The sequence below is a fragment of the Crinia signifera genome, chromosome 6 (assembly GCF_055691185.1).
Source record: "Crinia signifera chromosome 6, ASM5569118v1, whole genome shotgun sequence".
NCBI classification, from domain to species: Eukaryota; Metazoa; Chordata; class Amphibia; order Anura; family Myobatrachidae; genus Crinia; species Crinia signifera.
Genome location: NC_139222.1, coordinates 281,553,951 through 281,579,461, shown reverse-complemented (window position 1 = coordinate 281,579,461; position 25,511 = coordinate 281,553,951). Strand labels below are relative to the sequence as shown.

At 45.0% G+C, this 25,511-nt stretch overlaps 1 protein-coding gene across 4 annotated transcripts in view; it reads left to right on the top strand.

The window, feature by feature from the left end:
* The window catches only part of VTI1A (vesicle transport through interaction with t-SNAREs 1A), a 351,752-nt gene that overhangs the window by 94,140 nt on the left and 232,101 nt on the right, over positions 1 to 25,511 (top strand). The gene's annotated exons all lie outside the window — the stretch shown is intronic.

Here is a 25,511-nt window from a genome sequence, read left to right as displayed (position 1 = left end):
ACGCGCTTCTGTGAAGAATTATCTGCCAAGGCCCCCAAGCACGCCGGCTTCAGTTCCTGCATAACCCACATCACCAGCGTGAACTAAGGATTTATGCTAATATGACCTATATTCCCATCCCGTAATAACTCCTCGCCGATGCCTTGGCTTTTTTCTCCCTGAGTGGCATGTGTCGCTGTTAGGGCGCGGGATAGATGTCCGCGAGTTCTGGCTATGGGGGAGTCAGTCTCACGGCTGGTAAAGTCTTGTCGCTTCCTCTCCGCTATTTTAATCATTTCGTTACTTCCCGGCGCTCAGAAATCACGGTGATTGTTACCTGCTGTACACATGTCATCGTCACACAGTGTCTTTCATATATCCTGTCACATACATGCACTGCTCATTTTATACATTGTATTCAAAGTGATGCCATTTTCTCCCACCTCCGGGATACGTCAGACAGATTCAATAAGGGGGATCTGCGGGTGACATAGCTTTTTTTTTTTTTTACTAGCCAAGAATGGAGTGTGTACGAGGATTCAGAGAACCACTCTTAGGCCCGTACACACTGGGCGACTTTGAGCTGAAAGCAGATCACTTACCGTTTGAGCTGCTTTCAGCTCAAAAGCCGCCCAGTGCGTACGGCCCGACGACGAGCGGTGAGTGCAGACCCTGTTCTACAGTTCGCGTTCTCTGATTGTAATAAATTGGGACATTGTCGGCCATGTTTCTTCCCCGTCCTAGGGAGTCGTGCTTTAGTATAGAAGTTGTCTCTGCTGTCTGCATCTTGCATGGGAGTTGTTATAACAGTTGTAGCTTTCTGCTGTGATACCGCGTGTGCTGGTTGTTTATATTTGTGGAAACAGAGTTGTGCGTTTTGTGAAATAGTTAATCTCCAGCACTGTACAGCGCTGATGAATTAAGCTGTTGCTTTCCAGCCGTAAACAAGGTTACTATTGGGTGTACCTAATGGTTAATAGGTTCCTAAAAGACGGAAACATAATGTTGTCTGTACATTGTGTAAGCCCCTGTGGTGGTGATCACACATACAGCACCAATCTATTATATAAAGGTTACACAGCCAATAGCTGCTTCTACCATGTTAGTGCTGCGCTGGGGGTGGTCTACGTCAAAGCCAAGCACCTCCCTCCCAGCCTCCGGATCTGATGATGCCTCTGCCCTAACGGCCTGCTAAAGGGGGCGGTGCGAGCCATCCAGTCCTAACCGAAAAGTATACAAACCAATTCACTATTTATTGCAGCAGATGAGTGAGTTAGAAGCAAGCAGGACTGTGCACCTCGGTAGCACCACGGTCGCATTGCAGGTGGGGCAGATGCAAATGTGTTAAGCTGGGTACACACTATGAGATCATTGATGTCGATCCGATAAATGCTCCGATCCAGCAGATCAATCATCGGGTCTTTAACTGGATGGAGAAGTCGGGAATGAGATGGCGTGTGCAAATTGACACCCCAAAAAAAGTGAAAAACACGTCAACTATTTTTGTGTCAGCTTTTTCTCATGTCAACTTTTTCTGGTCAACTTAACCACTATTGACATAATTGCTATTGAGCCTATAATCCATACCCCTGCAAAACCAGGGCCCACACCGCATATGCTGCACCCACTTTTTTTTTTTTTTTTTATATAGTTCCCCCCCCGGCTTCCTGCGGAACAGCAGCTGCACTATAGAAATCACTGGAAGAATGGCCTCTGCACCATTTTCCCGGAGACCTATGCATGTGCATGAGAGCCTTCGCCCTCTAGTGCTCAGACTCTGTAGCGCAGTGCTGAGTGTTTGCCGGCGTAGAGGAGGAAGCCCAAATGGTGGAGGCTGCATCTGGGCCGCCTCCTCTCTCAGGGCCTGATTCAGACCTGTTTGCTGCTAGGCAGCGTATATTCTCTCACCATCAAATGTTTTTTGTCCCCCCTTCTCGCTAATAAGTCCATCTAGACTGACTTTTACTCTGGCCGGAGATAGACAAATTTGGGGCGGACATCAGCCAACCGCCCCTGCATTCGCAAGGGTATGCCCAGTGTTTCTATCATACCCACCGTTTTTGTGAGAATGCCCATAAAACATTGGGTGGTCCCCTACCTGCCCAAACTGGAGTCGCAGCTCCAGGGAGTATGAAATTAGCCAAAGGCGTTCGCTCCGGGGGTTTACACATATGCGCAAACCCCCAATCGGCCAAGGGAGTGAATTTGGCCCACAGCAAGCGGGTCCGAATACCCCAAATATCGGCCAAGAGAGTGAATTTGGCCCACAGCAAGCGGGTCCGAATACCCCAAACATCGGCCAAGGGAGTGAACTTGGCCCACAGCGAGTGGGTCCGAATACCCCAAACATCGGCCAAGGGAGTGAATTTAGCCCACAGTGAGCGGGTCCAAATACCCCATACATCGGCCAAGGGAGTGAATGTGGCCCACAGCGAGCGGGTCCGAATACCCCAAACATCGGCCAAGGGAGGGAATGTGGCCCACAGCGAGCGGGTCCGAATACCCCAAACATCGGCCAAGGGAGTGAATGTGGCCCACAGCGAGCGGGTCCGAATACCCCAAACATCGGCCAAGGGAGTGAATGTGGCCCACAGTGAGCAGGTCCGAATACCCCAAACATCGGCCAAGGGAGTGAATGTGGGCCACAGCGAGCGGGTCTGAATACCCCAAACATCGGCCAAGGGAGTGAATGTGGCCCACAGCGGGCGGGTCCGAATACCCCAAACATCGGCCAAGGGAGTGAATGTGGCCCACAGCGAGCGGGTCCGAATACCCCAAACATCGGCCAAGGGAGTGAATTTGGCCCACAGCGGACGGGTCCAAATACCCCAAACATCGGCCAAGGGAGTGAACTTGGCCCACAGCGAGCGGGTCCGAATACCCCAAACATCGGCCAAGGGAGTGAATGTGGCCCACAGCGAGCGGGTCCGAATACCCCAAACATCGGCCAAGGGAGGGAATGTGGCCCACAGCGAGCGGGTCCGAATACCCCAAACATCGGCCAAGGGAGTGAATGTGGCCCACAGCGAGCGGGTCCGAATACCCCAAACATCGGCCAAGGGAGTGAATGTGGCCCACATCGAGCAGGTCCGATTAGCCACTACAAAACGCTGCTGGGTGCAGAGTTACTTGTTTGGGTTATTTTTGCCCTGCTCCTTCCTTGTAGTCATGCCCCTCCATTGTAGTTCGCACTATGGGCCCTACAGTATATGAACGCTCACGTGAAGATCTAGACTGTGCTGCTGTGAATTAGCGGCAGAGACCTCGGCAGGATCTATAATAGCAGAATAATTGGGGGGGGGGAGGATGTCTGTGGGTGGTAACTGCTCCGGATCCTTCCTGTAACCCACTTGGGTGTGACTTTGTGAAGTGCCACCGCCAGGACCAAAGTCTCTCAAAGACTCGGTGAAGAACAATGTAAAGTTTAAGCACTTTTCACATCAATGAAACACGCGCAACGTTCTGCCTCCATCCATAATATCTGTTTTTGTTTCATCTCTGACATCTTCCAAGAGGGAATCTTTCTGTGCTGAGATGATTTCCTTTTAATGCCGTTTCCAATCACAACACAACAACCTGCGTATTCGGATGTATGCGCCGGCTGCGCTCGCTGCTCCTGTGATACCGAACGCCTCCTCTCCCTCTTCAAGTCATTGTAAATATTGTAGTCGCAGGCCCTTTACCGTGTAGTTTGGTATTTTTCAGGACAACATCAAGGTTTTCTACCTCTGGCTTTTAGAATTATTGTTTGAAATAGCGCGTTTCAAATGCTTCCGTGTGAAGAATCGAGTTTCTTGATGTGGTCGACAAAAAAAAAAAGAGACAAAGCTCTGTACTCAGCAGATCTGTCGGCTTTATCAGGACGTAGGAACGCGCAAGAGTTCCCGTTTAAACTTTTGCATGTCAAGAGGCGCAAAGTAATAGGTGACCGGGGTGACTCCGCTCCGCTTTTATTGCAAACAGAAGAAAGTTACACGTGGAAATAGGATGAGGTAGAGACACCGGTAGTCTTATGTTTCCACTGATCAACGCAGATTCGCGTACTGTTCTATTGTATTGCTCGGGGCCAGGTGTACTAGCCATGAGACAGTGAGAAAGTGAAGAGAGGTAAAGTACCAGCCAGTTGGCTCCTAACTGGCATGGAGCTGATTGGTTGATGAAGATGATCACGCTCTACTTTTGCCTCTCAGATTCGTAGCATTTCTTCTCTGGGTAGAAGGTGTTACACTGGTACCATTTGTCTCATGCTTGTTCTACAGATTGATGTCTATATAATAAAATTGACCGCTGATAAAAAATGAAGTTATCAATTGAATGACATTTGGTCTGAAGGCTGACCCCTCCCAACAGTGTCACTGATGTCATAGGGAAGAGTTAGGAGGTGGTTACTGAGAGAGACAGAGGGGCAGATGTATTAATCTCCCCCTAAAGTTTTTAAAATAACGGGTCCCACTTCTCCTGCATAACGTGGAGAAGCAGGCATCGGTAGCAGCCGACTGTATTAACCCCCCCCCCCCCCATGTTATGCCCAGCTTTAACGGCTCTCGTTATCGGCGCCCACGCCATCCCTGAGCATGCACAATCCCACTTCCCTCCCCCCAGCTGACTTTAATGATCATGCGCGAGGTCTCGCTATTACCGCAAGATCTCCAGCGCAGCCCGGAGACAGAAGTAGGGCTAACGTTGTCCCCGCAGTGGTGGTAGGACAGCGCTAGACCATGAACTGGTGAAGCCTGGGCGGCTGTTTAATACATTTTCCCAACCGCTGAATACTGGGGGGACAGGGGACAGCCCCGCCCAGCTTTACTCACCAGATTGTCCCTAGCGCACATTAGGTGCACTGTTCATGCATTTTAATCCCCCCCAGTTACCCAGCATTAAGTGCAGAAATGCTGGGTAATACATCTGCCCCAGTGTGAGAAGGAGAATAGGGAATGTGTTGGAAGTGAGGTGTTTCAGAAGCGTCTGGTAGAGCGAGAGGGGTAAGGCGAAAAAATCCTAATGCGGTCATCTGGACCTGTATGACGTTTTCACAAGTCAGGAGTTGGCAACTTTCACAGTGGCCTGTTCTTGTCTCTGTATACTGTATATGGAGAGTATATATAGACACAGAGCATATATATAGTATAACTGTGTATACTGCATCTTATGTTTCATATGAACGCCTGCCATTGTCCTGTATGCAGCTTCTGCTGTATAGTATTATCCTGTGTATATGACCAACCGCACAGTCCCACTTCTCATATTGTGTATGATGGGTGTACATTCTCACCTCTATATGTGCTGTGTATATGACCAACCGCACAGTCCCACTTCTCATATTGTGTATGATGGGTGTACATTCTCACTTCTATATGTGCTGTGTATATGACCAACCGCACAGTCCCACTTCTCATATTGTGTGTGATAGGTGTACATTCTCACTTCTATATGTGCTGTGTATATGACCAACCGCACAGTCCCACTTCTCATATTGTGTATGATAGGTGTACATTGTCACTTCTATATGTGCTGTGTATATGACCAACCGCACAGTCCCACTTCTCATATTGTGTATGATGGGTGTACATTCTCACTTCTATATGAGCTGTGTATATGACCAACCGCACAGTCCCACTTCTCATATTGTGTATGATGGGTGTACATTCTCACTTCTATATGTGCTGTGTATACGACCAACCGCACAGTCCCACTTCTCATATTGTGTATGATGGGTGTACATTCTCACCTCTATATGTGCTGTGTATATGACCAACCGCACAGTCCCACTTCTCATATTGTGCATGATAGGTGTACATTGTCACTTCTATATGTGCTGTGTATATGACCAACCGCACAGTCCCACTTCTCATATTGTGCATGATAGGTGTACATTCTCACTTCTATATGTGCTGTGTATATGACCAACCGCACAGTCCCACTTCTCATATTGTGTATGATAGGTGTACATTCTCACTTCTATATGTGCTGTGTATATGACCAACCGCACAGTCCCACTTCTCATATTGTGTGTGATAGGTGTACATTCTCACTTCTATATGTGCTGTGTATATGACCAACCGCACAGTCCCACTTCTCATATTGTGTATGATGGGTGTACATTCTCACCTCTATATGTGCTGTGTATATGACCGACCGCACAGTCCCACTTCTCATATTGTGTATGGTAGGTGTACATTGTCACTTCTATATGTGCTGTGTATATGACCAACCGCACAGTCCCACTTCTCATATTGTGTATGATGGGTGTACATTGTCACTTCTATATGTGCTGTGTATATGACCAACCGCACAGTCCCACTTCTCATATTGTGTATGATGGGTGTACATTCTCACCTCTATATGTGCTGTGTATATGACCAACCGCACAGTCCCACTTCTCATATTGTGTATGATGGGTGTACATTCTCACTTCTATATGTGCTGTGTATATGACCAACCGCACAGTCCCACTTCTCATATTGTGTATGATGGGTGTACATTGTCACTTCTATATGTGCTGTGTATATGACCAACCGCACAGTCCCACTTCTCATATTGTGTATGATAGGTGTACATTCTCACTTCTATATGTGCTGTGTATATGACCAACCGCACAGTCCCACTTCTCATATTGTGTATGATGGGTGTACATTCTCACCTCTATATGTGCTGTGTATATATCCAACCGCACAGTCCCACTTCTCATATTGTGTATGATAGGTGTACATTCTCACTTCTATATGTGCTGTGTATATGACCAACCGCACAGTCCCACTTCTCATATTGTGTATGATGGGTGTACATTCTCACTTCTATATGTGCTGTGTATTTGACCAACCGCACAGTCCCACTTCTCATATTGTGTATGATAGGTGTACATTCTCACCTCTATATGTGCTGTGTATATGACCAACCGCCCAGTCCCACTTCCCATATTGTGTATGATAGGTGTACATTGTCACTTCTATATGTGCTGTGTATATGACCAACCGCACAGTCCCACTTCTCATATTGTGTATGATGGGTGTACATTCTTACTTCTATATGTGCTGTGTATATGACCAACCGCACAGTCCCACTTCTCATATTGTGTATGGTAGGTGTACATTCTCACTTCTATATGTGCTGTGTATATGACCAACCGCACAGTCCCACTTCTCATATTGTGTATGGTAGGTGTACATTCTCACTTCTATATGACCAACCGCACAGTCCCACTTCTCATATTGTATATGATAGGTGTACATTCTCACTTATATATGTGCTGTGTATATGACCAACCGCACAGTCCCACTTCTCATATTGTGTATGATGGGTGTACATTCTCACTTCTATATGTGCTGTGTATATGACCAACCGCACAGTCCCACTTCTCATATTGTGTATGATAGGTGTACATTGTCACTTCTATATGTGCTGTGTATATGACCAACCGCACAGTCCCACTTCTCATATTGTGTATGATAGGTGTACATTCTCACTACTATATGTGCTGTGTATATGACCAACCACACAGTCCCACTTCTCATATTGTGTATGATAGGTGTACATTCTCACTTCTATATGTGCTGTGTATATGACCAACCGCACAGTCCCACTTCTCATATTGTGTATGATAGGTGTACATTCTCACTTCTATATGTGCTGTGTATATGACCCACCGCACAGTCCCACTTCTCATATTGTGTATGATAGGTGTACAATCTCACTTCTATATGTGCTGTGTATATATCCAACCGCACAGTCCCACTTCCCATATTGTGTATGATAGGTGTACATTCTCACTTCTATATGTGCTGTGTATATGACCAACCGCACAGTCCCACTTCTCATATTGTGTATGATAGGTGTACATTGTCACTTCTATATGTGCTGTGTATATGACCAACCGCACAGTCCCACTTCTCATATTGTGTATGATAGGTGTACATTGTCACTTCTATATGTGCTGTGTATATGACCAACCGCACAGTCCCACTTCTCATATTGTGTATGATAGGTGTACATTGTCACTTCTATATGTGCTGTGTATATGACCAACCGCACAGTCCCACTTCTCATATTGTGTATGATAGGTGTACATTGTCACTTCTATATGTGCTGTGTATATGACCAACCGCACAGTCCCACTTCTCATATTGTGTATGATAGGTGTACATTCTCACTTCTATATGTGATGTGTATATGACCAACCGCACAGTCCCACTTCTCATATTGTGTATGATAGTTATACATTCTCACTTCTATATGTGCTGTGTATATGACCAACCGCACAGTCCCACTTCTCATATTGTGTATGATGGGTGTACATTGTCACTTCTATATGTGCTGTGTATATGACCAACCGCACGGTCCCACTTCTCATATTGTGTATGATGGGTGTACATTCTCACTTCTATATGTGCTGTGTATATGACCAACCGCACAGTCCCACTTCTCATATTGTGTATGATGGGTGTACATTGTCACTTCTATATGTGCTGTGTATATGACCAACCGCACAGTCCCACTTCCCATATTGTGTATGATAGGTGTACATTCTCACTTCTATATGTGCCGTGTATATGACCAACCGCACAGTCCCACTTCTCATATTGTGTATGATAGGTGTACATTCTCACTTCTATATGTGCCGTGTATATGACCAACCGCACAGTCCCACTTCTCATATTGTGTATGATGGGTGTACATTCTCACTTCTATATGTGCTGTGTATATGACCAACCGCACAGTCCCACTTCTCATATTGTGTATGATAGGTGTACATTCTCACTTCTATATGGGCTGTGTATATGACCAACCGCACAGTCCCACTTCTCATATTGTGTATGATGGGTGTACATTCTCACTTCTATATGTGCTGTGTATATGACCAACCGCACAGTCCCACTTCTCATATTGTGTGTGATGGGTGTACATTCTCACTTCTATATGTGCTGTGTATATGACCAACCGCACAGTCCCACTTCTCATATTGTGTATGATGGGTGTACATTGTCACTTCTATATGTGCTGTGTATATGACCCACCGCACAGTCCCACTTCTCATATTGTGTATGATAGGTGTACATTCTCACTTCTATATGTGCTGTGTATATGACCAACCGCACAGTCCCACTTCTCATATTGTGTATGATAGGTGTACATTGTCACTTCTATATGTGCTGTGTATATGACCAACCGCACAGTCCCACTTCTCATATTGTGTATGATAGGTGTACATTGTCACTTCTATATGTGCTGTGTATATGACCAACCGCACGGTCCCACTTCTCATTTGTGTATGATGGGTGTACATTCTCACTTCTATTCCTGTGCTGTGTATATGACCAACCGCACAGTCCCACTTCTCATATTGTGTATGATAGGTGTACATTCTCACTTCTATATGTGATGTGTATATGACCAACCGCACAGTCCCACTTCTCATATTGTGTATGATAGGTGTACATTGTCACTTCTATATGTGCTGTGTATATGACCAACCGCACGGTCCCACTTCTCATATTGTGTGTGATGGGTGTACATTCTCACTTCTATATGTGCCGTGTATATGACCAACCGCACAGTCCCACTTCTCATATTGTGTATGATGGGTGTACATTGTCACTTCTATATGTGCCGTGTATATGACCAACCGCACGGTCCCACTTCTCATATTGTGTGTGATGGGTGTACATTCTCACTTCTATATGTGCCGTGTATATGACCAACCGCACAGTCCCACTTCTCATATTGTGTATGATGGGTGTACATTCTCACTTCTATATGTGCCGTGTTTATGACCAACCGCACAGTCCCACTTCTCATATTGTGTATGATGGGTGTACATTCTCACTACTATATGTGCTGTGTATATGACCAACCGCACAGTCCCACTTCTCATATTGTGTATGATGGGTGTACATTCTCACTTCTATATGTGCTGTGTATATGACCAACCGCACAGTCCCACTTCTCATATTGTGTATGATAGTTATACATTCTCACTTCTATATGTGCTGTGTATATGACCAACCGCACAGTCCCACTTCTCATATTGTGTATGATAGGTGTACATTCTCACTTCTATATGTGCTGTGTATATGACCCACCGCACAGTCCCACTTCTCATATTGTGTATAATAGGTGTACATTCTCACTTCTATATGTGCTGTGTATATGACCAACCGCACAGTCCCACTTCTCATATTGTGTATGATAGGTGTACATTCTCACTTCTATATGTGCTGTGTATATGACCAACCGCACAGTCCCACTTCTCATATTGTGTATGATAGGTGTACATTCTCACTTCTATATGTGCTGTGTATATGACCAACCGCACAGTCCCACTTCTCATATTGTGTATGATGGGTGTACATTCTCACTTCTATATGTGCTGTGTATATGACCAACCGCACAGTCCCACTTCTCATATTGTGTCTGATAGGTGTACATTCTCACTTCTATATGTGCTGTGTATATGACCAACCGCACAGTCCCACTTCTCATATTGTGTATGATAGGTGTACATTGTCACTTCTATATGTGCTGTGTATATGACCAACCGCACAGTCCCACTTCTCATATTGTGTATGATGGGTGTACATTCTCACTTCTATATGTGCTGTGTATATGACCAACCGCACAGTCCCACTTCTCATATTGTGTATGATAGGTGTACATTCTCACTTCTATATGTGCTGTGTATATGACCAACCGCACAGTCCCACTTCTCATATTGTGTATGATGGGTGTACATTCTCACTTCTATATGTGCTGTGTATATGACCAACCGCACAGTCCCACTTCTCATATTGTGTCTGATAGGTGTACATTCTCACTTCTATATGTGCTGTGTATATGACCAACCGCACAGTCCCACTTCTCATATTGTGTATGATAGGTGTACATTGTCACTTCTATATGTGCTGTGTATATGACCAACCGCACAGTCCCACTTCTCATATTGTGTATGATGGGTGTACATTGTCACTTCTATATGTGCTGTGTATATGACCAACCGCACGGTCCCACTTCTCATATTGTGTATGATGGGTGTACATTCTCACTTCTATATGTGCTGTGTATATGACCAACCGCACGGTCCCACTTCTCATATTGTGTGTGATAGGTGTACATTCTCACTTCTATATGTGCTGTGTATATGACCCACCGCACAGTCCCACTTCTCATATTGTGTATGATCGTTATACATTGTCACTTCTATATGTGCTGTGTATATGACCAACCGCACAGTCCCACTTCTCATATTGTGTATAATAGGTGTACATTGTCACTTCTATATGTGCTGTGTATATGACCAACCGCACAGTCCCACTTCTCATATTGTGTATAATAGGTGTACATTGTCACTTCTATATGTGCTGTGTATATGACCAACCGCACGGTCCCACTTCTCATATTGTGTATGATGGGTGTACATTCTCACTTCTATATGTGCCGTGTATATGACCAACCGCACGGTCCCACTTCTCATATTGTGTATGATAGGTATACATTCTCACTTCTATATGTGCTGTGTATATGACCAACCGCACAGTCCCACTTCTCATATTGTGTATGATGGGTGTACATTCTCACTACTATATGTGCTGTGTATATGACCAACCGCACAGTCCCACTTCTCATATTGTGTATGATAGGTGTACATTGTCACTTCTATATGTGCTGTGTATATGACCAACCGCACAGTCCCACTTCTCATATTGTGTATGATAGTTATACATTCTCACTTCTATATGTGCTGTGTATATGACCAACCGCACAGTCCCACTTCTCATATTGTGTATGATGGGTGTACATTCTCACTTCTATATGTGCTGTGTATATGACCAACCGCACGGTCCCACTTCTCATATTGTGTATGATAGGTGTACATTCTCACTTCTATATGTGCTGTGTATATGACCAACCGCACGGTCCCACTTCCCATATTGTATATGATAGGTGTACATTCTCACTTCTATATGTGCTGTGTATATGACCAACCGCACAGTCCCACTTCTCATATTGTGTATGATAGGTGTACATTGTCACTTCTATATGTGCTGTGTATATGACCAACCGCACAGTCCCACTTCTCATATTGTGTATGATGGGTGTACATTGTCACTTCTATATGTGCTGTGTATATGACCAACCGCACGGTCCCACTTCTCATATTGTGTATGATGGGTGTACATTCTCACTTCTATATGTGCTGTGTATATGACCAACCGCACGGTCCCACTTCTCATATTGTGTGTGATAGGTGTACATTCTCACTTCTATATGTGCTGTGTATATGACCCACCGCACAGTCCCACTTCTCATATTGTGTATGATCGGTGTACATTGTCACTTCTATATGTGCTGTGTATATGACCAACCGCACAGTCCCACTTCTCATATTGTGTATGATAGGTGTACATTCTCACTTCTATATGTGATGTGTATATGACCAACCGCACAGTCCCACTTCTCATATTGTGTATGATAGTTATACATTCTCACTTCTATATGTGCTGTGTATATGACCAACCGCACAGTCCCACTTCTCATATTGTGTATGATGGGTGTACATTGTCACTTCTATATGTGCTGTGTATATGACCAACCGCACGGTCCCACTTCTCATATTGTGTATGATGGGTGTACATTCTCACTTCTATATGTGCTGTGTATATGACCAACCGCACAGTCCCACTTCTCATATTGTGTATGATGGGTGTACATTGTCACTTCTATATGTGCTGTGTATATGACCAACCGCACAGTCCCACTTCCCATATTGTGTATGATAGGTGTACATTCTCACTTCTATATGTGCCGTGTATATGACCAACCGCACAGTCCCACTTCTCATATTGTGTATGATAGGTGTACATTCTCACTTCTATATGTGCCGTGTATATGACCAACCGCACAGTCCCACTTCTCATATTGTGTATGATGGGTGTACATTCTCACTTCTATATGTGCTGTGTATATGACCAACCGCACAGTCCCACTTCTCATATTGTGTATGATAGGTGTACATTCTCACTTCTATATGGGCTGTGTATATGACCAACCGCACAGTCCCACTTCCCATATTGTGTATGATAGGTGTACATTCTCACTTCTATATGTGCTGTGTATATGACCAACCGCACAGTCCCACTTCCCATATTGTATATGATAGGTGTACATTGTCACTTCTATATGTGCTGTGTATATGACCAACCGCACAGTCCCACTTCTCATATTGTGTATGATAGTTATACATTCTCACTTCTATATGTGCTGTGTATATGACCAACCGCACAGTCCCACTTCTCATATTGTGTATGATGGGTGTACATTCTCACTTCTATATGTGCTGTGTATATGACCAACCGCACGGTCCCACTTCTCATATTGTGTATGATAGGTGTACATTCTCACTTCTATATGTGCTGTGTATATGACCAACCGCACGGTCCCACTTCCCATATTGTATATGATAGGTGTACATTCTCACTTCTATATGTGCTGTGTATATGACCAACCGCACGGTCCCACTTCTCATATTGTGTATGATAGGTGTACATTGTCACTTCTATATGTGCTGTGTATATGACCAACCGCACGGTCCCACTTCTCATATTGTGTATGATAGGTGTACATTCTCACTTCTATATGTGCTGTGTATATGACCCACCGCACAGTCCCACTTCTCATATTGTGTATGATAGGTGTACATTCTCACTTCTATATGTGATGTGTATATGACCAACCGCACAGTCCCACTTCTCATATTGTGTATGATAGTTATACATTCTCACTTCTATATGTGCTGTGTATATGACCAACCGCACAGTCCCACTTCTCATATTGTGTATGATGGGTGTACATTGTCACTTCTATATGTGCTGTGTATATGACCAACCGCACGGTCCCACTTCTCATATTGTGTATGATGGGTGTACATTCTCACTTCTATATGTGCTGTGTATATGACCAACCGCACAGTCCCACTTCTCATATTGTGTATGATGGGTGTACATTGTCACTTCTATATGTGCTGTGTATATGACCAACCGCACAGTCCCACTTCCCATATTGTGTATGATAGGTGTACATTCTCACTTCTATATGTGCCGTGTATATGACCAACCGCACAGTCCCACTTCTCATATTGTGTATGATAGGTGTACATTCTCACTTCTATATGTGCCGTGTATATGACCAACCGCACAGTCCCACTTCTCATATTGTGTATGATGGGTGTACATTCTCACTTCTATATGTGCTGTGTATATGACCAACCGCACAGTCCCACTTCTCATATTGTGTATGATAGGTGTACATTCTCACTTCTATATGGGCTGTGTATATGACCAACCGCACAGTCCCACTTCCCATATTGTGTATGATAGGTGTACATTCTCACTTCTATATGTGCTGTGTATATGACCAACCGCACAGTCCCACTTCCCATATTGTATATGATAGGTGTACATTGTCACTTCTATATGTGCTGTGTATATGACCAACCGCACAGTCCCACTTCTCATATTGTGTATGATAGTTATACATTCTCACTTCTATATGTGCTGTGTATATGACCAACCGCACAGTCCCACTTCTCATATTGTGTATGATGGGTGTACATTCTCACTTCTATATGTGCTGTGTATATGACCAACCGCACGGTCCCACTTCTCATATTGTGTATGATAGGTGTACATTCTCACTTCTATATGTGCTGTGTATATGACCAACCGCACGGTCCCACTTCCCATATTGTATATGATAGGTGTACATTCTCACTTCTATATGTGCTGTGTATATGACCAACCGCACGGTCCCACTTCTCATATTGTGTATGATAGGTGTACATTGTCACTTCTATATGTGCTGTGTATATGACCAACCGCACGGTCCCACTTCTCATATTGTGTATGATAGGTGTACATTCTCACTTCTATATGTGCTGTGTATATGACCCACCGCACAGTCCCACTTCTCATATTGTGTATGATAGGTGTACATTCTCACTTCTATATGTGCTGTGTATATGACCAACCGCACAGTCCCACTTCTCATATTGTGTATGATGGGTGTACATTCTCACTTCTATATGTGCTGTGTATATGACCAACCGCACAGTCCCACTTCTCATATTGTGTATGATAGGTGTACATTCTCACTTCTATATGTGCTGTGTATATGACCAACCGCACGGTCCCACTTCTCATATTGTGTATGGTAGGTGTACATTGTCACTTCTATATGTGCTGTGTATATGACCATCCGCACAGTCCCACTTCTCATATTGTGTATGATAGGTGTACATTCTCACTTCTATATGTGCTGTGTATATGACCAACCGCACGGTCCCACTTCTCATATTGTGTATGATGGGTGTACATTCTCACTTCTATATGTGCTGTGTATATGACCAACCGCACGGTCCCACTTCTCATATTGTGTATGATAGGTGTACATTCTCACTACTATATGTGCTGTGTATATGACCAACCGCACGGTCCCACTTCTCATATTGTGTATGATGGGTGTACATTCTCACTTCTATATGTGCTGTGTATATGACCAACCGCACGGTCCCACTTCTCCTATTGTGTATGGTAGGTGTACATTGTCACTTCTATATGTGCTGTGTATATGACCAACCGCACAGTCCCACTTCTTATATTGTGTGTGATAGGTGTACATTGTCACTTCTATATGTGCTGTGTATATGACCAACCGCACAGTCCCACTTCTCATATTGTGTATAATAGGTGTACATTCTCACTTCTATATGTGCTGTGTATATGACCAACCGCACAGTCCCACTTCTCATATTGTGTGTGATGGGTGTACATTCTCAGTTCTATATGTGCTGTGTATATGACCAACCGCACAGTCCCACTTCTCATATTGTGTATAATAGGTGTACATTCTCACTTCTATATGTGCTGTGTATATGACCAACCGCACAGTCCCACTTCTCATATTGTGTGTGATAGGTGTACATTCTCACTTCTATATGTGCTGTGTATATGACCAACCGCACAGTCCCACTTCTCATATTGTGTATGATAGGTGTACATTGTCACTTCTATATGTGCTGTGTATATGACCAACCGCACGGTCCCACTACTCATATTGTGTATGGTAGGTGTACATTGTCACTTCTATATGTGCTGTGTATATGACCAACCGCACAGTCCCACTTCTCATATTGTGTATGATAGTTATACATTCTCACTTCTATATGTGCTGTGTATATGACCAACCGCACGGTCCCACTTCTCATATTGTGTATGATGGGTGTACATTCTCACTTCTATATGTGCTGTGTATATGACCAACCGCACAGTCCCACATTTCATATATTGGGTATGATGGGTGTACATTCTCACTTCTATATGTGCTGTGTATATGACCAACCGCACAGTCCCACTTCTCATATTGTGTATGGTAGGTGTACATTCTCACTTCTATATGTGCTGTGTATATGACCAACCGCACAGTCCCACTTCTCATATTGTGTGTGTGTACATTCTCACTTCTATATGTGCTGTGTATATGACCAACCGCACAGTCCCACTTCTCATATTGTGTATGATAGGTGTACATTCTCACTTCTATATGTGCTGTGTATATGACCAACCGCACAGTCCCACTTCTCATATTGTGTATGATAGGTGTACATTCTCACTTCTATATGTGCTGTGTATATGACCAACCGCACAGTCCCACTTCTCATATTGTGTATGATGGGTGTACATTCTCACTTCTATATGTGCTGTGTATATGACCAACCGCACAGTCCCACTTCTCATATTGTGTATGATGGGTGTACATTCTCACCTCTATATGTGCTGTGTATATGACCAACCGCACGGTCCCACTTCTCATATTGTGTATGGTAGGTGTACATTCTCACTTCTATATGTGCTGTGTATATGGCCAACCGCACAGTCCCACTTCTCATATTGTGTATGATAGGTGTACATTCTCACTTCTATATGTGCTGTGTATATGACCAACCGCACAGTCCCACTTCTCATATTGTGTATGATAGTTATACATTGTCACTTCTATATGTGCTGTGTATATGACCAACCGCACGGTCCCACTTCCCATATTGTGTATAATGGGTGTACATTGTCACTTCTATATGTGCTGTGTATATGACCAACCGCACAGTCCCACTTCCCATATTGTGTATGATGGGTGTACATTCTCATTTCTATATGTGCTGTGTATATGACCAACCGCACAGTCCCACTTCCCATATTGTGTATGATGGGTGTACATTCTCATTTCTATATGTGCTGTGTATATGACCAACCGCACAGTCCCACTTCTCATATTGTGTATGATGGGTGTACATTCTCACTTCTATATGTGCCGTGTATATGACCAACCGCACAGTCCCACTTCTCATATTGTGTATGACGGGTGTACATTCTCACTTCTATATGTGCCGTGTATATGACCAACCGCACAGTCCCACTTCTCATATTGTGTATGATAGGTGTACATTCTCACTTCTATATGTGCTGTGTATATGACCAACTGCACAGTCCCACTTCTCATATTGTGTATGATAGTTATACATTCTCACTTCTATATGTGCTGTGTATATGACCAACCACACAGTCCCACTTCTCATATTGTGTATGATAGTTATACATTCTCACTTCTATATGTGCTGTGTATATGACCAACCGCACAGTCCCACTTCTCATATTGTGTATGATGGGTGTACATTCTCACTTCTATATGTGCTGTGTATATGACCAACCGCACGGTCCCACTTCTCATATTGTGTATGATAGGTGTACATTCTCACTTCTATATGTGCTGTGTATATGACCAACCGCACAGTCCCACTTCTCATATTGTGTATGATGGGTGTACATTCTCACTTCTATATGTGCTCTGTATATGACCAACCGCACAGTCCCACTTCTCATATTGTGTATGATGGGTGTACATTCTCACTACTATATGTGCTGTGTATATGACCAACCGCACAGTCCCACTTCTCATATTGTGTATGGTAGGTGTACATTGTCACTTCTATATGTGCTGTGTATATGACCAACCGCACGGTCCCACTTCCCATATTGTATATGATAGGTGTACATTCTCACTTCTATATGTGCTGTGTATATGACCAACCGCACGGTCCCACTTCTCATATTGTGTATGATAGGTGTACATTGTCACTTCTATATGTGCTGTGTATATGACCAACCGCACGGTCCCACTTCTCATATTGTGTATGATAGGTGTACATTCTCACTTCTATATGTGCTGTGTATATGACCCACCGCACAGTCCCACTTCTCATATTGTGTATGATAGGTGTACATTCTCACTTCTATATGTGCTGTGTATATGACCAACCGCACAGTCCCACTTCTCATATTGTGTATGATAGGTGTACATTCTCACTTCTATATGTGCTGTGTATATGACCAACCGCACAGTCCCACTTCTCATATTGTGTATGATAGGTGTACATTCTCACTTCTATATGTGCTGTGTATATGACCAACCGCACGGTCCCACTTCTCATATTGTGTATGGTAGGTGTACATTGTCACTTCTATATGTGCTGTGTATATGACCAACCGCACGGTCCCACTTCTCATATTGTGTATGATAGGTGTACATTCTCACTTCTATATGTGCTGTGTATATGACCAACCGCACGGTCCCACTTCTCATATTGTGTATGATGGGTGTACATTCTCACTTCTATTTGTGCTGTGTATATGACCAACCGCACAGTCCCACTTCTCATATTGTGTATGGTAGGTGTACATTGTCACTTCTATATGTGCTGTGTATATGACCAACCGCACGGTCCCACTTCTCATATTGTGTATGATAGGTGTACATTCTCACTACTATATGTGCTGTGTATATGACCAACCGCACGGTCCCACTTCTCATATTGTGTATGATGGGTGTACATTCTCACTTCTATATGTGCTGTGTATATGACCAACCGCACGGTCCCACTTCTCCTATTGAGTATGGTAGGTGTACATTGTCACTTCTATATGTGCTGTGTATATGACCAACCGCACAGTCCCACTTCTTATATTGTGTGTGATAGGTGTACATTGTCACTTCTATATGTGCTGTGTATATGACCAACCGCACAGTCCCACTTCTCATATTGTGTATAATAGGTGTACATTCTCACTTCTATATGTGCTGTGTATATGACCAACCGCACAGTCCCACTTCTCATATTGTGTGTGATGGGTGTACATTCTCAGTTCTATATGTGCTGTGTATATGACCAACCGCACAGTCCCACTTCTCATATTGTGTATAATAGGTGTACATTCTCACTTCTATATGTGCTGTGTATATGACCAACCGCACAGTCCCACTTCTCATATTGTGTGTGATAGGTGTACATTCTCACTTCTATATGTGCTGTGTATATGACCAACCGCACAGTCCCACTTCTCATATTGTGTGTGATGGGTGTACATTCTCACTTCTATATGTGCTGTGTATATGACCAACCGCACGGTCCCACTTCTCATATTGTGTATGATGGGTGTACATTCTCACTTCTATATGTGCTGTGTATATGACCAACCGCACAGTCCCACATTTCATATATTGGGTATGATGGGTGTACATTCTCACTTCTATATGTGCTGTGTATATGACCAACCGCACAGTCCCACTTCTCATATTGTGTATGGTAGGTGTACATTCTCACTTCTATATGTGCTGTGTATATGACCAACCGCACAGTCCCACTTCTCATATTGTGTGTGTGTACATTCTCACTTCTATATGTGCTGTGTATATGACCAACCGCACAGTCCCACTTCTCATATTGAGTATGATAGGTGTACATTCTCACTTCTATATGTGCTGTGTATATGACCAACCGCACAGTCCCACTTCTCATATTGTGTATGGTGGGTGTACATTGTCACTTCTATATGTGCTGTGTATATGACCAACCGCACAGTCCCACTTCTCATATTGTGTATGATGGGTGTACATTCTCACTTCTATATGTGCTGTGTATATGACCAACCGCACAGTCCCACTTCTCATATTGTGTATGATAGGTGTACATTGTCACTTCTATATGTGCTGTGTATATGACCAACCGCACAGTCCCACTTCTCATATTGTGTATGATAGGTGTACATTGTCACTTCTATATGTGCTGTGTATATGACCAACCGCACAGTCCCACTTCTCATATTGTGTATGATAGGTGTACATTCTCACTTCTATATGTGCTGTGTATATGACCAACCGCACAGTCCCACCTCTCATATTGTGTATGATAGGTGTACATTGTCACTTCTATATGTGCTGTGTATATGACCAACCACACAGTCCCACTTCTGTTCCTGTGCTGTGTATGTGAGGAAACACACAGTCCCACTGCACACATGACCGGTGTCTATGCTGTACCTAGCGCTGGAGGTGGCACCCGCAATTAGCCCAGCATCTTTCCGCTGCCCCTATCACACAAATAAAGACTACGATAGAACTTTGCGAGAACCCGTATGAGGCCCAATCGCCCAATAAAAAGCCTGTGGTGGTGTTCTGATGTGTTTTTTCCCTTCCCCTTTATCATTTCCACTTCTTACAGATTGTGTGTTTTCGGACTTTGATTTTCCTATGGAGTGTAAGCCTCGGAGTTCGCCTGATGTTTATAATATTGACAGACTGGTCCATGTCGGAGGCACAGCTTCCCCTCAGCTGGATCTCACAGCAGGTCAGGACTGTCTGCGCCTCCTCCACCCCACCGTAGGACTCGGCCTCTCTCGCAGATGCAGCCTTCTGTACTCGCAGCGTTTGAAGAGACGGTCTGCACTGTCTGTTAGGAAACAATGTTCTCTCCCATTTGCACTGAAGAACAAAAGCAGCATTAAAAAATCATTTTAATTGAAGAACCACACGCTCCAACTTAAGACAATATCAAAAGGACAAGCAAGAGGCCTTCCACCACTGGCGGACGTATCGGGCTGCCCCTTAGCACCGAAAGCATCCGAATCCACATCGCTGCAACCTTACACATTACTCCAGGAGAAGAAGATGATTATTTTGACTTGTGGCGGTGTGGGACTAAGAACAAGGATATTAACGTACTGTAAGACATCGCCATTTGCATATTTATGTCCGGGGACGGTCAGTATGCAGAAGAGGCAGCAGATTAAAGGAATGGCATAATATTTCCAATTTTACAAAGCTTTCTTCTCATTGGAACTAAAGAGGAAGCCATCGGTGTGCATTACTGAGGAGAAAATAGAGGCCGGAACGTCCCCTATCGGCTACAGCGCCAATGGAACCCATGGGTGCCCAGAATCTTGGTAACCCCAACGGCTTGCCCCAAGGTCACTGCCAATGGAGTATTATTGATCGAAAACGAAATAATGTGAAATATAATATAGCGCTGCGTGCAGTGTGGCATCCATATTCAACCAGTTATTGGGAACACCACCTTCTGGGGCCGATTCGGGATTAATTTGGCCCCCTGCTGCGAATGGCTTCACTTTGAGGGTAGGAGAACATGGTACAGAGGTGATTTGGTGGTGTTGTTCGTCCGGAGGCGTTCAATACTGAATCAGGCCCTCTTTCCGCTTCCTAGTGGCTTGGGGGCATATTTATTAAGCTTTGAGAAGTGATAACGTGCACCCTGATAACGCACCAGCCAATCAGCTCCTAACTGTCAAGTTACAGGCTGGGTTTGAAAGAGGACAGTTGGGTGCTGTGTTACTCACCAGGAGTAAAACATCTGCCCCTGGTCAGCTGACCATATAACTTTATAGAATAGGGCAGATGTATCATAGCAGCGCTTATCGCGCCGCTATGATACTTCCTGCTTCGCCTCAATAGCGAGGCGAAGCAGGAAGGGACATCGACAAGATGTATTAACATCTTGTCTGCCGAAGCGGGGGAGCGTTAACTCCCCCCTCCGGCGATGTCCCTTTCTGGAGATAGCGCATCAGTTAATACTGATGCGCTATCTCCTGTCCCCCGGCCGGCCGCACTGGGCATGCGCAGGATCTCGCTGTTCACGCGAGATCCCCAGCGCAGCCCACAGCTGACAGCAGGGACAGCGCTGTCCCTGCTGTTTAGATAGGGCTTCGCCAGCCTGATGCTGGCGAAGCCAAACCCGGCTTCGTGCGGAACGGTCAGCGATGCTGACCGTTCATACATTCGGCCTGCTATCATTTTGATAGCAGCGCCGATATGGACAGGGGCGCATAGCGCCCCTGTCCATTACCGCATCCCGGCACGATCATACATGGGGGAGAAGCGGTATCAGTGCACATAACCTGGTAGATTTATTAAACGTCGATCAGGGGAATATGCGCTATCCCCGTGCGTTATAGCAGGGGATAGCGCTTCCCCTGATCTATCACACCCGCCGAGCGTTTACTCTAACGCCGGCGGTGTGGGGCAGGAGGCATAGCGCAGGGGCGATGTTTTGCACTGCGCCCCTGCCTCCTGCCAGATTTATGAACGGTCAGCATCGCTGACCATTCCGCCGACTGCAGCTGTCGACTTCGCCAGCTGCAGACGGCGATGCCTATACCTAACAACAGGGGCTGAGCTACGCTGGGATCTCGCGAGACTAGCGAGATCCCGCGCATGCGCAGTCAGCCGGCCGGGGGGGAAGGAGACGGCGCATCAGTATTAACTGATGCGCTGTCTCCAGGAGGGACATCGCCGGAGGGGGGAGTTTGCGCTCCCCCACTCCGGCGGCAAGATCTTAGTAGATCTTGTCGGTGTCCCCTCCTGCTTCGCCTCGCTAATGAGGCGAAGCAGGAACTGTTATAGCGGCGCGATAGGCGCCGCTATAATAAATCTACCCCAGAGTGCGCTGATACCCCTTCTCCCCCATAACGACGGATCATACATCTGCCCCACAATCCTGTGAATCCAATGTAGCTAATAATTGATGATACTTAATATTTTAGTGTGTGCACCCCAACATTTAAAAAAAGACTTGGGCCTCCTGCGTCATTACCTTTGGAAAGAAAGGCTCCTTTTTGATCCAGTTTCACTGTCATTCAGAGTTCATCTGGAGCAGACGATAGGTCTCCACTGGATTTCTCACTGTTGTGGAACCAGAAGTCCCAGCAAGTCCTGCTTGCCACAAGCCTGAATCTCCTATAATATGTAGACGCTGATTTTATGTACTTTATCATGAGACAGGGACAGGCTAACTGTGTATACTGTACCACTAGGACAGTCTGACTGTGTATACTGTACCACTAGGACAGTCTGACTGTGTATACTGTACCACTAGGTCAGTCTGACTGTGTATACTGTACCACTAGGTCAGTCTGACTGTGTACTGTACCACTAGGTCAGTCTGACTGTATACTGTACCGCGAGGTCAGTCTGACTGTATACTGTACCACTAGGTCAGTCTGACTGTATACTGTACCACTAGGTCAGTCTGACTGTATACTGTACCACTAGGTCAGTCTGACTGTATACTGTACCACTAGGTCAGTCTGACTGCGTATATTGTACCGCGAGGTCAGTCTGACTGTGTATACTGTACCACGAGGTCAGTCTGACTGTGTATACTGTACCGCGAGGTCAGTCTGACTGTGTATACTGTACCGCGAGGTCAGTCTGACTGTGCATACTGTACCGCAAGGTCAGTCTGACTGTGTATACTGTACCACGAGGTCAGTCTGACTGTGTATACTGTACCACTAGGTCAGTCTGACTGTGTATACTGTACCACTAGGTCCGTCTGACTGTGTATACTGTACCGCGAGGTCAGTCTGACTGTGTATACTGTACCATGAGGTCAGTCTGACTGTGTATAATGTACCGCGAGGTCAGTCTGACTGTGTATACTGTACCACTAGGTCAGTCTGACTGTGTATACTGTACCACGAGGTCAGTCTGACTGTGTATACTGTACCATGAGGTCAGTCTGACTGTGTATACTGTACCGTGAGGTCAGTTTGACTGTGTATACTGTACCGTGAGGCCCGGCTGAGTGTGCGTACCATACCGCGAGGCCGAACTGAGTGTGCGTACTGTACTGCAAGGCCGGTCTCAGTGTGAGTACTGTACTGCAAGGCCGGTCTGAGTGTGCATACTGTACAGAAAGGCCAGGCTGAGTGTGCGTACTATACTGCAAGGCCTGGGTTGAGTGTGCATTCTGTACTGCAAGGCCGGGCTGAGTGTGCGTACTGTACTGCAAGGCCGGGCTGAGTGTCTGCACTGTACTGCAAGGCCGGGCTGAGTGTGCGCACTGTACCGCCAGGCCAGGCTGGATGTACATGGAAGGCCAGGAAACACAAAGCAGTAATTATGCTGTAAGTAGTCGTCTCTGTGAGGTTGATATCGGGATTAGCTGACCCCGGAGATCTTGTATTGACCTCAGCAAGTATTAACTCCTCAGATCGATGCTTCAGCTATTGGAGTGAAAGGAAGTCCAGTCTTAATTGCTAATTTACAAATTGCTCCAGGATCACATTAGGGTTCCCGCTTCTGTGCCCTTATTTTTAGTTTTGTTGATCAATTTTTCCATCTTATGGAGGCTAAAATAACCATACACTAATAGCCAGTACTACAATGCATCCGCACTCCCACCGTGCCGCTGCTCTCTGTCAGCGGGGAACATTAATGCTAATATAAGTGATAACATGGTGTCACTAGATAATATATTGTGCAGATTACGGTGGCACAGTGGTCGGCATTATTAAAGACACGGGTTCCAACCCAACTGCGTATTTCATTTGGGTTCCCCGGTGTCCCCACACACGCTAATAACATTAATTGGCTCAGAACAAAGATAGACCTAAGTGTGTACAAATAGAGAATTTACATTGTAAGCTTCAATTATTATCAATCTTTTAAAAAAATAAAAATATTTTTTAGCATTATTTGTCTCTAGGTGGCGCCATTCTCTTGCAGCTTGTGTATATTGTACAGGAAGGCGGTGGCACAAGACACCGTGTTTTGGGTGCAGGACAGGTTGCGGATTGATTGATCTACAGTGTCTAGATAAGTCAGCAGGTCATCAGTAAAAAGTCGACATTGAAAAGGTAGACATGAGCTTCTCACATTTTTTGTTGTCAATGTCGACACCTGTTGACATGGACCCTCATTTAGTGCATTGCTAAACCCCGCATTGCTGACTTCCCTCACCATGCTGCCAGGGGTGCCGAGAGAGGGGGGGAGCAGGTACAATTTACCCGGGCCCGGGCCTGTCAGGGGGGCCCTGGTCTGGACACACAGGGTTTTTTTTTATTTGGTGGCAAGTACCCCTAACATGACCCATTCCATTAGGTACAAAATGCTCTGTTCCTGGACTTCCCTGCCAGTGGTAATTACAGAGGTTGGACTCCAGCACAGTCCAAAATTCAAAGAGGGGCAGTCACATCAACTGCCAGTGAGTCCAGGACAGTGATGCTTGGGGTGGCAGTATATGTGACCCCCCCTTTTGAATATTGGACTGTGCTGCAGGCTCACATCTGTAATTGCCACTAGCAGGGAAGTCCAGGAACAGAGCATTTTGTACCTAATGAAATGGGCCATGTTGGAGGGTA